This window comes from Magnolia sinica, chromosome 5 (assembly GCF_029962835.1).
Source record: "Magnolia sinica isolate HGM2019 chromosome 5, MsV1, whole genome shotgun sequence".
Taxonomy (NCBI): domain Eukaryota; kingdom Viridiplantae; phylum Streptophyta; class Magnoliopsida; order Magnoliales; family Magnoliaceae; genus Magnolia; species Magnolia sinica.
This window is the reverse complement of record NC_080577.1, coordinates 84,242,774-84,261,004: the sequence shown is the minus strand read 5'-3', so window position 1 is coordinate 84,261,004 and position 18,231 is coordinate 84,242,774. Positions and strand designations below refer to the sequence as shown.

Sequence of the window (18,231 nt, the reverse complement as noted above, 5' to 3'; positions counted from 1 at the left end):
CGTAATCGTCAGGTCAGTCCGAGTAACATTAAATTGCGCAAGGCTCAATGCCAAGTTTAAGGGCATTTTTGTCCCATAAAAATGCAAAAAGCTGTCTCAAGTCTAATAAAATAATTATTTGTAAAAGGGTATTATATTGAAAGTACCTCAAGTCTACTTGGGAAGAAGCCTTCTAATCATATGCCAAATGGGGAATAACTCCCCAACCTTTTGGGCATGACCCAAAAGGATTCTAACAGTCCAAATGAGGAGGAATTGCAAGTATCTCAGTTTGGCTGATGGGAAGTGTCTGGAGGAACATGTGAATTGAATTGCAAACAGCCAATTCAATCAATATCTAAAATGATTTAACAACCTAGTATTCATAATTAGGAAGCAGACCACATACTGCAACATCAACATAAGAGGTTTGGCAGACAATTATTGTTTCAGATCATGGTTTGACATATTAGTATAGCCCAAGAACAATCCGGCTGCATTGGTCCCAAACTGAGTCGTAATGGTGGTGACCAATACAGTACTACACAGAAACGGATTTGCAATCCTTGTTCAAATAGGCAGTCCGAGCCAGTAAAAACCAGGCAACAGCACCCTTTTCCACATTTGGGTAATCTTCTTCAGAGGCCATCACATCATTTGTAAAGCACATGTCCTCAACCCAAGATATTGTATGGATTCCTCCGGTGTTGAGTTCCTATGCGTGGGGCCGACCATTTGGTGATCCAAACTGATCTGATGAACCCACCATGGATGGACCATTGCCTGCACTTCTCCCTAGATGTCCAAAAGCAGATCACTGCAGCAACTTGTTTCCTTACTGTTTTGCATGCCACTGCTTCAAGTATGATTGATTATTCCATCATGTGAGATAATCATGCTGGGATGTTTACAGAGAAGAGTATTAAAGGGGCATGCCTATGCAGCAAAAAGCTGTGGGGCCACCCGTGATGTCCACTCTGGCCATCTGCGCCACCTCATGTTAGGACGTAAGCCCAATAATCAGGCTGATCCAATGCTCACGTGGGCCACACCACAGGGAACAATGGGGATGGCGAGTGCTCACCATCGGAACCTTCCTAGCCTTGCTGTGATGGTTATACATCATCCAAACCTGTTGATAAGGTGAGTGCCACCAGGATCAACGGAAAAACCAAATAGCAACCCGATCCAAAGCTTCAGTGGGCCCCGAGAAGATTTCAGTGGTAGGCGTCCTCATTCCCACTTTCCTCCGTGCTGTGGCCTACTTGAATTTTGGTTTGGTGTTGTTTTTGGGCTCACATCCTAACATCAGCTGGTGCCAATGGTGGGCGAGTGGATGTCGCACACGCGCGCGCACACACACAAAATGGTGGCCCCCACAGTTTTTTGTTGCACTGTACAACTGTTGTAGGAAATTTGCATCTGGCAAGAAATAACTAAAAACACCCACAAAGAGTAAGCTTAAAAACAGACCTCAACGCATGAAGAGGGAATGAAAACCTCCAGACCACCATTTTTTTATCCCTTTTAAACTGTCATCATGGTACAACTAAGAGAAGCTTCAAAAAGCATTCCATTCCACCAAAGTAATGGGTACACTGGCAGCTAATCACAAATTTCAAATGAATATGGCATTTTTGAGCTTTCATTAATTACTTCCAGCCTTTACTCTTCAGTAGGTGGCCCAACCCTGCGATCCAATGGTGGGGAAATTGGGGTCCGTCAGGTCTTCAATGCAAATGTCTATGGAGGATCAATGCATTTCGAATGGAGCTTTGACCACCCAAACACAATATTTAAGTTGAGATGGATCCTGTTCTTTCAGAGGCAAACAAGCATTCCATTCACTAACAATCACATCCCTTTATCAACTTATGCCTTTGGGGACCACCAACACAAAAAAAAAAAAAAAAAAAAAAAAAAAAAAAAACACAGAAACCTTCTTTGTCAATGATGTTGGTCTCGTAAGAGTATAACGAATGAGTAACAGCAAGTGTTAATGTTTTTGCATTATCAAACACCATTGTTTAAAATCCAAAAACTCAACTCGACTTTCATTCGGGTCAGGTCAACTCGAAGACTCAATTCGATTCGATATTTTTTTAATGATTTGTTATATAACTATATTAATAATTATAAATTATTATATTTCTAATTATAAAGAATTTTTAAAATAGTTAAATTTGATATAAGTACTAGAAAATAAGAGATCTAACATCAAAGTTCCTTGTAGCTAAGTGGCAGCTATTGCCCCCTACAACAGAGGATGTAAGTTCAATTCTAGGTACCTTTGCTTTTTTACCTAGAAAAAAGAAAAAAGAAGATGAAAAAAGAAAAAGAAAAGAAAAAAAAAAAAAGTTTCACAAGCTGAGTGACTCAGCTTGAGTCACCATGATTTGTGTTGAGTCGACTGAGTTTCTGAGTCGACTTGACAAGTCTTCCTGAGCCTGGGCGGAGTCAGTCTCAAGACCAAGTTTCATAAAGAGTTGACTCGAAATCTTGCTGAATTGAATTGACTCGGCCTAGTTTTGAGTCAAGTCAGCAAGTTTTAGAACTATGTCAAGATTCAAGAACTACTGCCATAGCTGCATTGCATGCACTAGTAATAAAGCATTTAAGTTTATTATTGTGCAAGGACTGAGTATGAGCTGAAATGCATGCTTTCGAGGGAACTTAAGAGTAGCACCAATAGGTAACAAGTTGGAAGGAAAGAAGACTTGGGATGGTTTGATCATGTGCAACAGAGACCAAGATCCATGCTGTAAAGGAGTGAGTTGGTGCAAGTTGAAGGGTCTAGAAGGGGAAAGGGAAGGCCTAGAAGGACGAGGTATAAGAAGAGACTTGATGACCTATAGTCTAACTGAAGTTATGGCCCTTGATAGAGTGGAATGGTGGAAAAGGATTTCTATAGCCAACCCCAATTAGATGGCGTAAGTCTTAGATGATGATGATGATGATGATGATTGCGTGAGGAGCGAGCATATCAAAAGTTGGTCTAGGATCTTGGGTGGTTTAATGTAAACAAACACTTCCAGCTTTAGACAATCCTCTAAAGATAACTTAGGTCATGTTTGATTACCATGGATTCCATGCCAAACAATGGAAAATCAAATGAGTTCTCCCTTGCTGTCACAATTTCTATTGTTTGGATAGTAAAGAAAGGATGGATTTTTTAAAGCAATAATTACATTTCCATAATTTGGATTCTTGGCACAAGAAACTAGGTGACAGCTGTGAGGACTATGAGATTTCTAGTTGCTATCCAAATAAGAACTCTAAAATCAGAATACATGTTTTAGTAGTGCTTGTGGAAATCATTACTGGATAATATTATTATTTGCTCCTTTCTTTTCTGTTGGATTCCAAGTATCCAAACATGCCCTTAAGGAATTTTGAAAGAGTTATAGGATTCACCACACAAGGCTTTTGATGAGGACATCACTTCACGTACACCCTTGCATACGTATTAGAGGATGAAGCGGGCCACACTAATTTTCCTGTGGCTAGGCGAGTATCCGTAATCGTGGTGAAGACCCTATGAGCATGTGCAAGCAATGTTTTCATTATCGACGAGAAATCAATAATATCGGTGATATTATGTGTGTTGCTAAACCAGCGATACTGAAACCCCAGATTTTCGTTTCTTTTCCTAATGCTGACGAAATATTGGCGATATTTTCAATTTTATCGAAAAAAATAGCGATCATTCTCCCTATTATTGGAAAAAAAAATTGAAATCGATTGGATTTAGTGGGCCAATCGCTGTTGATTGCTTCGAATTTTAGGAGATACGAAAACCCTAAATTCCCCCCCCCCCCCCTTTTTTATTTTCTTCGAAGAGAATATTTGAAAGAGAACCCAATTTCTCTGAGGTTAATAGGGATTTGGGTTCGGATTTGAAAAAGGAAAGGATAAATTTCTAGGGAGATTTTCAGATTTTTTAGGGAAAAAGATCGAAATCTCATCGTATTGCAGGTTTTTTGGAGAAGACGAGAGACTATCGTAAAAACAAAAGCTCTCTCGCTCTTAACTCTTAAAATTTTAAGGAAGTGAATTCCGCGTGACTCCGGCTTTACCGAAGATGGTGCAACCCTCACTGTGGGGCCCACCTTGATGTATTCTTAATAAATCCATGCCATCCATAAGTTTTTATAGGTCATTCTAGGATACAAGCCCAAGTATATCTAACTCTTAGGTGGACCATATTCTAAGAAAATGTGTTTGTTAAGCCTCCACCATTAAAAACTTCCTAGGGCCCATTGTAATATTTTTCTAATGTTTATATGTCATCCAACCTATTGTTAAGGTCACGTAAACCTGGATGAAGGGAAAAGCATAAATATCAGGTTGATCTAAAACTTTTGTGACCCATGAAAAGGTTTTAACAGTTAATCACCACTCTTTCTTATGTGATGGTCTGCCTAAGATTTGAATCTACTTAAGTTTGACTCGTATCTAAAATGAAATGTAAAAATGGATAAGTGGCATGGATATACAATAAATACACCAAGGTGGGCCCCACCATAAGTGGTGCACCATTCCATTGCCACACCTAATCCCATCAGCTCCGGCCTCACGGCCTAGAACCTACTGTGAGGGTGGGATTCTGTAGGGCCCACTTCAATGTATGTATTGCATATCCACGCCGTCCATTTGTTTTTACAGATTATTTTAGGAAATTTCCCCAAAAAATGAAGGAGATACAAATCTCAAGTGGACCACACTAAAAGAAATAGTGGTCATTGAACAACCACCAATAAAAATTTCCTAGGGTCCACTGTAATGTTTATTGACCATCGAACTTGATAAGTTCATATCGATGGATCACCGTTTAATTTTACTTTTTAAGTTTATCTAAAATGTGAGTTTTTCCCATTTAAAAGCATGGGTCACCACTATTTTGAATAGAAATAAAACTAAAAATTTAGGTAACTTTTAAGTTACTTTTATAACGTGAGTTCCACACCATGTAATTAAATGCCATACCATTAAAAACTTCCTAGGGCCCACCTTAATGTTTCCATAACGTTTATTTGCCATCCAACCTATTGCTAAGGTCACATAAACATTGATGAAGGGAAAAAGGAAATATCAACTTGATCCAAAACTTTTGTGGCCCATTTATGGTAAGTCAGCATTATTTCCTATTATAAGGTCCACTTGAGAATTGGATCCACTTCATTTTAGGTTCATGCCCTAAAAGGATCTTGTAAAACATATGGATATAGAATATATAAATCAAGGTGGGGGTTATCATCTTAGGTGAGGCCCGCACCTAATCCACTCCTAATGGTTAGATGGTTGGATGCATGGATGGAATGGGATGGGATGGATGTTTGGATGGATGGATGGATGGATGGGTTGGTTGGATGGATAGATGGAATGGATGGATGTTTGGATGGATAGATGGGATGGGTGTATGGATGTTTGGATAGGATGGATGGGTTGGTTGGATGGATAGATGGAATGGATGGATGTTTGGATGGATAGATGGGATGGGTGTATGGATGTTTGGCTAGGATAGATGGGATGGTTGGATAGATGGATGATTAAATGGTTAGATGGATAGATGGAATGGATGGATGGATCTGTGATGATTTGATGCGATGGATGGATGGATGGATCTGTGATGATTTGATGCGATGGATGGATGGATGGATTTGTGATGATTTGATGTGATGGATGGATGAATGTTTGGGTGGTTGGATGGATAGATGGAATGAATGTATAGATGTTTGGATGATTTGATGGCATGGATGGATGGATGGGATGGTTAGATTATTGGATGGATGGATGATGGATAGTTTGATGGATGGATGAATGTTTGGATGAGATGGATGTTCGGATGATTTGATGGGATGGATGGATGTATGAGATGGGTTGGTTGGATGGATGGGATGGATATATGAATGTTTGGATTATTAGATGGGATGGTTGGATGGATGTTTGGATGATTGGATGAGATGGTTGGATTATTGGATGGATAGATGGGATGGATGGATGGATGGATCGTCATGCATATGTATTTTGTTTATATATTATATGCTTATTTATGCATGGCTGTAAAATGTATGAATGCATTATGCTTGTTGATTGGTTTAATGAGATTTGAGTGATTGTTGTGCTACTATTGGACTGATTTCTAACGACAACACATGCTTTTAAGCCCTAATTAAATGAAAACTTATTATGTATCCATTCTTTTTATAATTTTTTGATTCCTAAGTATGCATATATGTGTATTTAGGCATCTCTTGAAATTTCATTGAAAAATTCCACCATTTTCTCACGTTTTCCCCGCATTTCCAGTTATCGGCGATAACGATATTATATCTTCATCTCCAGCCAGCGAAACTTGTAGCGATACCGACAACTCGAACATTGTGTGGAAGCATCTAGAAGACCCCACACTGGGAAGATACACATCGGCTGTTTTATAGAGTGATCCAGGCCATTGGATCAGAGGGACGTGGCAATCGGACCGTTGGATCACATGATCGGGGCTTTGATCATGGATTGTCCACATTAGTTTTTCTCAGCTTTTATCGATTTATAGGATTTAGTTTTATTTATGTTATGTTTGGACACCATTATGAGTGTTTTTAGATGACTTTACTTAGACTAAGTCTATTTTCGTCATAATTCAGAAAAAAGGGTGTTTATTGTAATTTTCGAACTTTTTTGGATCTATAAAAGAGGGTGGGCATGTGACCTTCTCCCTCATTGGATTTTGTGATAAAAAAAAGAGAGAAAAGCTCTTGCTTTCTTCTTTCATCTTTCATGCAATTTGAAGATACTTCCATGCAATTTGGAAGGGAGATTAGTGCGATGCTAATCTTCATCAATGGAGGTACGAAGTTTCCATCCATCCCCACACCATCTTCTCTTTTTTCTCCCATCCAGGTATTTTCTTCAATTCTTCATTCACTCATCCCAGATCTCCGTCTTCTCTCAAACCCAACTTTCCCATACCCATCCACAATCCAAACCCTAACTGACCTAAACCCATCCACTCCTCATCACCAAAACAACGCACGAGATCAGCAACAGAGTTGCATTCATTATATAAATATTCAAATTTTGCATTTTAAAAAATAAATTTGCTGGAAAGAACATGAACCAATGTTCTCTAGCATCAATATGGGGATAACTGGGGATGTCACGGGCATTGATCTAGTGGGCCACTTCGTCGATGGGCTATAGCCTTGAAATCATAGACAATCTATCTTAAGCCATCCACATCGTTGACCTAATGAGCCCCATTTGTGTTTTGGGCTTGCATCCACGAATTTGGTTTCCTGCTTTGAATGAGTGACCAAGAGAGTCATTAGGTCTTGTTTTTTGCTATTTTTAATAATATTTTGTTCTTCACCAAACAATTCAAAAAAAAAAAAAAAAAAATCCTCCAAGGGTGGAAGGGCCTAGTACCTGAAGGTGTAGCCTAAAACTAAATGATTATGGATGCAATAGAACAGTAAAAAAAAAAGAAGGCCAGAGATTGGATGGTTAGGATCTAACCATTTTGAAGACATTTGGTGAAAACTCCCTCTATGGTGGGCCCATCAGGTCAACCGGTTTAGATTGATGAACCATGGGTTCCATTCAGAACAATGGGAATAACGGGACACTATTTGTCCAAAGTCATGAAGAGCCTGTAAATTTAACCAATTATGTCAAAGGATTTGCAACCCATGATTGCTGAAAGCACATTAACTATGGGGTCATCCACATTGATGCTGATCATTTCACTCTTTGAGAGATTACCTTCCCGAAGATGCCTCAAAACAACGTAGGATGCATCACAACTGTAGCAAGAACTCTCACTCAGTATCACAAAAAATCAGTGTATTGTTGGCAAATTGTAATGCAAAACGACTATACCATTTGTACCAACTCTGAAGCCTTCAATAAGCCCCTCTGTAGCTTTATTCAAAATTTTACTGACGGCTTCTGTGATGAAAATGAAAAGGGGGAGAGTGGGTCTTCATGCCTGATGTCCTTGGATCCTGCAAAGTAGCCTTTCAGAAACTGTTCACCAACACAGAGTATCTTGCTGATGAGTCGCGTTCCAGCATCCACCCCCTCTACCTGATTCCAAAACCCATTCTGCATCATGTACTCTAGAAGTCCCAATCTACATTATTGTAAACCTTTTCCAAATCGATCACAAATCACCCCGGCTTGCAATCTCTCAATCTTTGATCATAAGCCTTTTCCAAATCGATCACAAATCACCCTGGCTTGCAATTTGGAATGGCCACTAACATATGGCCCTGAGCATCTCTAACCATTGCCCAATAGACCACACTAATGGAGTCAAGGAAGAAGGATGAGAAGGTTTTGTTCATGATCTACCAAGAGGTAGATGAGGCGAACTTTGAAAATATCTCAGATGCCAATCATCAAAGCAAGCATGGAATATTTTGCAAAAATCCACTCAAAGGAGTGGAAAAGGCAAAAAAGTTATGTTTACAAGCATTTCGGGTCGAATTCGACATAATTCTCATGAACAAGAATGACAAAATCACTGATTACTTTTCTCGAGTTCTAGTTATTGCAAACCAGATTGAAAGGAATGGTGAATCTGTGGATGATGCACAGGTGATGGAAAAGATCTCATGATCTTCGATACCCAGGTTCCACCACATAGCAGTGGCAATCGAAGAATCCAAGGATCTCTCCACTATGTCCATTGCTAAGCTCATGGGCTCACAAGGACCAACAGAAACTCCAGTGAGATGCTACATCAAGCCCTACAAAGCAAGCTACCCATCTGGAAAGATTATCAAAGTAGCGGAGGATGTGAACAGGGATTTCGTTGACAAGGCGCATCAAGAGGATCAAGTGGCTGAGGAAGAGGTGCGCACATTCAAAGGAACGACAAGTCATGCATCCAGTGCAATTGCAAAAGGTACAGTCATCTAACCTATGATTTACCAAAGTGAGCCGGCATATGAAGTTGAAGAGAAGTCCCACTTCACTGCAAAGGAAAGATGAAAAAGATCAATCCACATTGCTGCTCATGTACAAAGGAGAAGGAAACAAGCACGAGAACACGTAATACCTTGACACAAGTGAGAACAATCATATGTGCAGGAAAAAGGAACTGTTTACTGAATTGAATGAGTTGGTAAAAGGTGAAGTCACCTCCATATATTCTTTGAAAATTCCAATAAAAGTCAGAGAAGATTATGATCCAGACGTAGAAGAGAGATAATGACTTCATCTCCAACGTCAACTATGTCCCAACGGTGCAAAACAACATCCAAAGTCTTGGGGAAATGGGTGATATCCATCTCAAGGACCTCGCTCTTATAATCAAGAATATGGAAATGAACTAATTGTGAAGGTAGACATGTCTAAGAATGACTGTTTACCTTGAACATCAAAACCGATCTTGATGGAGTGTTCCGAGTCTATTCTAAAGGACAATTGTCTATCGCATCTATGCTATAAGCATCTTGATTCACTGCTCGAATCTACTGCGGAAGGCAAATATTGTAGAAGCTCTATAGAAATTAACTACCTAAATGAAATATGTGAAGGGTGTATCAAGGGAAAGCAACACAGGAAGAGCTTTGTAGTCAGTAAATTAAAGAGAGCCTCAAAACCTTTACAACTTATGCACACTGACATCACAGGACTATTTGGCATCACCTCACAAGGAGTTAAGAGGCACTTCCTCTCTTCTTCTTCTTCTTCTTCTTCTTTTTTTTTTTCTTTTTTTTTGCAAGGTAACGAAATTTTTATTAAAGGAGGCAGCGAGATGGCACCACAAACAAAAACCACAACCCAAAGAAAGCAAAATTACAATCCTTCAAAGCATCTATACAGGAGACCCACTCCACAACATAAAAAGCCTTACTCTACCATAGACCTGCTGTGCTTCAATGCTCTCATTCCGAAAGCATCTCCCATTCTTTTCCCCCATATCGCCCAAAGGCCAGCCAACAAGCATAACCTTCAAACTACCCTTGCTCACTTCCCCAGCTTCACTCTGTGCAACCTGTTGAGGCCGGCATTGTCTAAGACATATTGAAACCCTTAGAAAGCCATTCCACACCTTCCTCACAACTGAGCAATGAAGAAAAAGGTGATCAACTGTTTCAGCACTTGCCATGCACATAAGACAAACGTTCAAAATCATCATGAGCCGTTCTTTGCAGATTGTCTGTAGTCAAAGCCCTTTCTCTTCCAACTAAACACCCATTCTAGGCCGCAATGTTCAGGAGGTCACCATAAAACCACACATGTTGTGTCTGCTCAACAAAGCTCGGAGTAGTTAGTAGAAGGACTGGACCAAGAAGCACCCCTACTTGTCTTTCCGCCAAACCATCCTATCCTAATCCCCTCTAACCGGGTTGCAAAGGTGGAGGTGATCCATGAGTGAGACATATTCCCCTCGTCATCAAGGAAATACTTGCGACAACGGAGCAACCATACTGTTACATCTCCATTGTACGAGAAACAACTTGCAACGAAAATGTTATGATCTAGAGAGAGGTGCACAATTCTTGGAAATGCGGACAACAAGGGCATTTCCCCTATCAACACATCCTCCTAGAAGCAAATCTTCTCCCCATTTCCAAGAGAGAAATCAACTCCTTCCAAAAACTTGGACTTTATGGAAGCAACCCCTTTCCAAATTGCAGATGCCCTATAAAGTTAAGTGCCCTTGGTCCACCAACCCCCATCTTGGCACCCATACTTGCTGGCAATAGCCTCTCTCCATAAGGCCCCCTCTTCCAGCCCAAACCTCCAAAACCACTTCCCCCAACAATGGTAGATTCATAGACTACAAATCCCTAATGTCCGCTCCTCCCTCTTTATAAGATTTGCATGCTTCTCTCCAATTCAACATATGGAACTTCTTGTCTTCCAACCCTAGCCATAAAAATTTGAGCCTCAAGCTCTCCAATCTAGACAACACAAACTTCGAGCATCTAAACAAGGACATGAAGTATAGCGACATGTTTGACAGAGCTACTTTGATTGGAGTAATCCTGCTACTAAGGGACAAGTATTGGTTCTTCCTCTTCAATAACTTTTTTACAAACCTTTCCACCGCCTTGTCCCACAAATGTTTGGTTGGCTTCCCAATGCAAAGGGGCAACCCAAGATATGTGGAGGGGAATGATCCTGCCACACACTTGAATAGCCTCATCAACTGCTCAACCTCCTCCAAGTGCAGATAAATGATATTCATCTTCAACCTTGAAACCACTTCAAAGCATTTGATAATCATTCTCAATTTCTTCATCATAATTGCAACGGCCTCACATAAGAGAATCATTTCATCTACAACTAAAGATGTCGCACCAGAGGAAACGACGCCACCCACCTCGAACCCACGAAAGAGACCAACCTCCTGACCTCTGCCCAGCGTTCTTCCCAAGGAATTTGCCATAACCACAAGGAGAAAAGGGAAAAGCGAGTCACCTTGTCTCGAGCCTCTGAAACTACTGAAGAAGCCTTTGGGGGACTTGCTAACCAGGACTGAGAATCTTACTAAGTTGATACACTCCCTAATCCACCCTCTCCACTTCCACACCTAATCCAGCCCAACAAATAATCCAGAAATCCCCAATCTACATGGTCATATGCCTTTCCAATATCTAGCTTGCATACCACACCTTTCAAACCATCCTTGTACCTTGAATCTATGCACCTGTGAGCTAAAAGAGCACTGTCCAAAATCTGTTACCCTACCACGAAAGCACACTGATTCTTAGATATGACACTTGCAAAGACCATGTGAGATCTCAAAACCAAGATTTTAGTGAGGATCTTATATGGCCTACCTATCAAACTTATAGGTCTGAAGTCCCTCAAGCACTCTACCCATGAGACCTTCGGGGCAATAGCAATGAAGGATGCCCCAAGATTTGCCGATAATGCCCCCTTCCAAAAAATTCCAACATGAAGCTTAAAACGTCACCTTTCACAACCTCCCAAAACAGCTAGAAAACGCCAAAGGGAACGCATAAGGGCATAGGGCTTTATCCCTCCGTAGGGAGTCCATAGCCCACTTCACTTCATCGGAAGGGCCTCTCAAGTGTTTTTGAATCCTCCCTTGAGAAGCTATTGAAGTTTAAATTATCCAAGCTTGGTCTCCTCCACCCTTCCCTAGACAATAGCTATTTATATAAGTGGACTACCAAATCGTGCACCTGACTTTTCTCCTCAAACCTTCCGCCACCACAACGATGCTACGTATCTTGTCGCATGTGGCCAGTGCACTTGCAATGCCATGAAAATATCTCATGTTTCTGTCGCCCTCCTTGAGCCAAGTGGCCCTTGAACGTTGCTTCCACTTGATCTCTTCATTTAGGCGGCTAGCATAATCTTGTAATAACTTCACCCAAAAACCCTTCTACATGTTAGTGCCTCGATTTGTGAATAACGTGTGCTAGTGTTAGTGTGTCTTGAGTCGGTTGAGCCCCCATTGAAAGATGAAGACGACCGAAGACTTGAAGCATCAAGGCTTAAAGATACAGGTAAATTGAGGTCCCTTGGTGAACCTAGCCTTAGTTCCAAAACAACCCACCTCTAGATGATTAGATTTAATAGGAAAACACTTGTTTGATCATCCCAAGCCTTAGGGATGAACTTGAACAAGTTCAGCTAGGCTTCAAGATATTCCAGGGATTTTAGATTTGACCTAGACTAATTTCAGTCCGACCGCAAATGACCAATAGAGTCTAGCAAGCAATCAGAAAATTCTGCACATTTTCAATCCAACCTATTGAACCTTCGGCTCAATTCGGTCCACAATCGAATTATATGTTCAGTCCAATCAAAAGTGTTGAGTTTTGCCCAGCAACCTTCTGGACTATCCCTAGCTACTTTCGGTTGAACCAAACCTACTTAGGTCTGACCGAACAACTAGACATCATAGATCCGTTGGGGCCTTTTTCTTATAAAATGGGCACTCAGACCTTGGCAAATCAGATGGTTTTTTAGTGGTTTTAGAGGCTCTACTATACATTTAGACTCTAAACCAAAGAAATTCATGTCATCTTCCTTGTGATTCATCACTTTAATGAGAATTTCAAGCTCCATTTGAAGATGCACATGTTCTCTTGCATTCTCTAGAGGTTATACACCAATCCTATAAGTAAATCCTTGTCTATCATCCTCTAGAATGCGCATATAAGTGAATCCCCACTTGGAACTAACTATCCCACTAGTTGTAGGAGATTCCACCATCATCTCATTACTTTCACATCCTCATAGGTACATCATTGCAAGGTTGCCGATCGTTGGAGCTAAAAAGGATGCATATGAAAGAACGGGGGAGTTGAAGAGAAGCTACATCAAGATTAATCGAGCATATCAAGAAAGACCTATCAACGGAGCTCATCCAAACTAGTAAGAGTTTATTTTAGAGTCCATTGTATACTCAATTCTTGTGTAGATTTGAGTATAGAGTTTGAAACCCAAACTCAACCAAGTCTCCGTGTGAGTCAACACAGGTGTCTACGTGTAGGTTATTGGTAAGCCTAAAGAAAACAATTGTAAGTTTCTGTGTGAGCCACTGAAGGGTGCGTATGTAAAGATTATTGATGAGCCTACAGAAAACCCTTGTTAGCCTGTGTGAGCCTTCGATAGGAATGTACGTAGTCTCTGTGTGAGCTTTTGATAGGAATGTACGTAGTCTCTGTGCAAGCCTCCAGTGGGAGTGTACGTAGTCTCTGTGTAAGCCTCCGGCGGGAGTGTACATAGGTCCTTGTATAGGACTGCAAAGGTTAGTGGTGAACCTATAGAAAACCATTGAGATAGTGAAATCCGGAACTCAAACGCTCCCCCCCCCCCCTCGCGGTGCTTTTATAATTAAAAATTCGGAATTAAAATCCAATATAATTACAACTATGCCACTCACTTAAGTAAAATGGTCGGTGGCCCATCATCCAATATAAGAAAACTAAAACGTATATTATCAATTTCAACCATTAAATAACTTCTAAAAATAACAAAAAACATAAAGAAAGCAAGATGAGAGTCCAAGGGGCCAAGATCTAAAAGATCTGGTGGCCCAATGGCCTAATCGACAAGATCCAACAGCCGTATCGACACGAAATAAAAATTCTATCACTAAAATTATCTCTTAAGCAGCCCACATGCATCATCCCAAGGTGAGGTCTTCCTGATGCACGTGGGGTCTTCAAAATGGCCTGGCGGGCACCATCTGGAACTTGTCTTCCATCCACGAAGAAAGTTACACTGATGTGTGTGGTCGTCTCCGTCTCTGGTACACCTGAGTAGGTCCTCTGATGTCCCCATCAAGGTACTTAATGCATTGCACACACTAGATATTCCTATCTCACATCTTCGACTACTTTGCACATTTAGTTGTATATTTCATAGTCTAGGATCTTGGACCCATTTAGCCTTGTGGCTTAAATAGTATTTAATTAGCAAATAATTTTAAATGGTCTTATTCACCTCCCCCCTCCAACCATAATTATAAGCTCCGTAAGCTTCCGCCCAATTTCATTACCTTGATGTCCAGGGTGTGAACTTCATTGGGAATGCTTTTCGTTTCGCCTCTCAACTTCCCGAGATCTCTCTTTCTAATTTTTCCTTTCAACATCTTCAATTTTTATGTAGCTTGAAAACATCAAAACCCATTATGTAACATCAAAGGAAGCCTACCTCTCTCTCACTAGCTCAGAAAACCCCTCCACCTTAAGGTTTAGGGCCCCAATTTTTTTCCACCACCTCAAGGTTTAGGGCCCAATTCTCTTACCCCTCTATCAAAATAGGGCAATGATTAGAGACAGGTTTTGGCAACCCATGCTGCAACATAAGTGGGAATTTTTCCATTCAACTTGTTGACACTAGGAACCTATCAAATCTTGAGATCACGACCCGATCTTGCCCATTGGACCACATGTATTTGCCACCACCAATCGGAAGATCAATCATCTTGTGCGAACCACCTAGTCTGAGAAAGCTCTCATACTGCGAGTGATCCTCATGCAATTTGACTTCAAAGGAAAATCTAGTGATGTCAAAATCGCCTCCAACACACAACAGGCAGCTAATCTTATTGCAGACCGAGGTTAACTCTTTCCAAAATTCACATCTTCTTTTGCCAGATTTGACCTATATACCACTGTGAACATCCATCGAAAGTCAAGCAGCTCCTTATCGATGGCCGGAGCCTTGGTTTCCTAAAATGTAACCACCTAGGCTTTCGCTCTTTTGCAAACATCCCTAACCTGCCTCATTTTCAATTTGCAAGCCACACCCCTCACCTTCTAACTCAAGATCCTCATTTGGGAAATGATCTTCCCCTTTAGCCCTTCCTTATCCCCCCTGACCTTCTACCAGAGTCATAGTTGAATTGAGAGGGAAGACTTACCAATTCTCTGTTAACATTGGTCGATCGTAGAATCTTCATTTGTGAGGCAGGATGCTACTTCTAACTTCCATGTTTTTCGATGAACTAGAATAAAGCATAGTAGTCTTCATCGCAATTCCCAAATGTAATCCCAATCAACCTTCTAATGCAATTCAGGGCTTCCTTGATCCACCATTTTCCCTTGACCACTGCAACCTGCTCTGCCCTCCTATCATCCCCTTGATTGCAACCACCTGAATTCCTTGTCATGTAGTAGCTTCCACCATCAACGGAGCAACCTCAAGGATTTCTCTGTCTCCCTTCAACCACCCTAGCATTTTAAAGCTCTATCTCAAAAAAGTGACCCCCCATCTTCATCTCGCTTTCTTGGGCCATAGTCATCGGCGCATGCATCACTACTTCTTTGGGCTCATCTCTGTTAAAGACTACTTTGTCTCCCTCTCCCTACTCGGACTCTCCTGTAGTCACTGCTTGAACGTGAGGACTGGGTTCAAAAAGCCCTCATATAACTAAGGAAATAGAGCCATCTTGCTCGAAAGCTTGTCACATGTGCGAGGTCTATAAGTAAGAGCCACACAATCTGAGTCTGGTAAGAGATTCACATGTGTTAAGAAGTTTGTATGCATAGAACTCCTACCCAAAAAGACATGTGGAAAGCATATTGGCTTGTGTAGGACGCTTCGTGACATCGCCAAGGCACCTCTCACTTGAACCTACCATCACCAGCTCAAGGCATTGCTCCGAAGCAACACTTACCCCTGCCTGAGATCCAGAGTCCGAAGCTTGCCACCAACCACACCACGTGCCACCCATCTCCTTGATTCATTGACAATCGAGGCGTAGACTTCTAACACCATGTCAGACGAGCCATCAACACTTGCCTCCACTCCGGACATTACACCACCTGGCCCGTGATAAATCGGGAAAGGCTGCTGCATGCCCCCCTGAGAGCACGAAATCGGTGCTCCATCTTCACCTCGATTCAAAATGGAACCCACCACCCGTGGCCTTCCACCACCTCCCACAACCCTTATTTTCACCGATGATCTCAGTAGAAAGACGTGGGTCTACTTCCTAAAAGAAAATTCAAAAACGCTTGATGTATTCAAGCAATCCAAAGTGATGGTTGATTAGATCAAGGTTTGTAGATCTGACAGAGGTGGCAAGCATACCTAAAACACTTATCCAAGGAGCAATTCAAGTTACCTCCATCGTATGGCTACAAAATCACTTTCTATTGCATGAAACAACACTCACAACACTTGCACAAGAATTTATGAATTCTCTACAATCACCACACTATAAGAGAGTCACCACATACCACTCTTTAGTACACCTTAATGAAGATACCACACTATAGAGTTAAATCTTGCAAGACACCACACTTTTTTCCTACAAACTCTACACCCACACGTTTTTGTACTTGCCCATCCCTAAACACCTATTTGTAAGGTGTGCACAATTGGTTACAACTCTTTAAAATATCCATTCACCGACTTAGCTATCTTTACAACTCTTTAAAAGATCCATTCACCGACTTAGCTATCTTAGAAACATCCATTGACTACTACATCGACACTAATAAATCTCCTAGGTTTTAGGGATTTTTCCAGAACCCTAATGGCTTTACATATTCCAACACTTCCCCTCAAACCCGATTGGTCATGCCAAGATTCTTTTTAAATTTCTCGAACACACAAGTCCTCAGTGGTTTTGTGAATATATATGCAACCTGGTGTTTAGTTCTACAGTAAACAAGTTGAACTTTGTTTCTCTTCACTTAGTCTTAAATGTAGTGATACTTATGTGTAGTGCTTGCTTTTACCATGAGAGACCTGATTCTTTGTGAGTGAGATGGTAGACATGTTGTCAATGTAGATCTATGTAGCTTCTTATTGTGGATGATGCAATTCCTTTATTAAATTTCTTTATCAAATTGGTTAACATGCACATGATATTGTGGTAATGTGCTTGGCTTCACATGATGAGAGAGCAACTACTGTTTGTTTCTTTGATGACCATGAAAATGTCATTGATCCAATATGGAACGTGTATCCAGATGTGATTTTCCTTTCATCTGGGCCTCCTCCGTAGTTACCATCTGTATAGCCTACCAGCTTCGAGTTTTTAGAAGATGTACAAAGTAGGCCATCATTTATGCTTCCTTTGACGTACCTTAGGACTCTCTTCCCCACTATGAAATGTTCTTGCTTCAGTGTCTCCACGTATCTACTGATCAGGCCAACGCCATACATGATGTCCACTCTAGTGAAGGTTAGATATTGAAGACTTACTACCTACTGGGCCTTTGACTAGTGTAGGATCCACTGGCTCTCCTTTTCCATCTTGTCTTCGTTTCTTGCCCGTTTTCACATCTGTTCTCATCAGCATGCAATTACTCATCTTTATTTTATCGAGTATTTGCCTTGCATTCTTCTTTTGTGAGATAAAATCCTACCTTCTTGATTCACGTCAACTCCAGCGTCCAAGGAAGTAAGACATTTGTCCTATATCAGTCATTTTAAATTCCTTGGTCATTGATCTTTTGAAATCTTCGAATGTGCTCGAGTTGTTACCTATGAAGATCATGTCGGCCACATAAAGACAAATGATCATAATGTCTCCTTCTTTCCTTATGTATAGAGCATGTTCATACAGGTACTTGGTGAAGCCATTCATTTGAAAGTAGGAATCAATCCTCATGTTCCAAGCTCTTAGAGCTTACTTTAGCCTGTGCAGAGCTTTCTTCAATTTATATGCCTGATCTTCTTGCCCTCTCTTAGTACCCAACCAGTTTGTTCAATGTGTACTTCTCCTTCCTAAGTAACCGTTAGGAAATGCTGATTTCATGTCCATTTGATAGATCTTTCATCCATTCCAGTGTT

General features: G+C 40.9%; 1 protein-coding gene across 1 annotated transcript in view; it reads right to left on the bottom strand.

Moving 5' to 3' along the window:
- Positions 1-290: 290 nt before the first annotated feature.
- Positions 291-18,231, bottom strand: part of LOC131246225 (uncharacterized) — a 67,384-nt gene continuing 49,443 nt past the window's right edge. The window contains exons 10-11 of the transcript XR_009171252.1: positions 8,895-8,959; positions 291-832 (exon numbers count right to left, since the gene is read on the bottom strand). The gene's annotated coding sequence lies outside the window, so the exon portion shown is untranslated. The remainder of the gene's footprint in view (positions 833-8,894; positions 8,960-18,231) is intronic.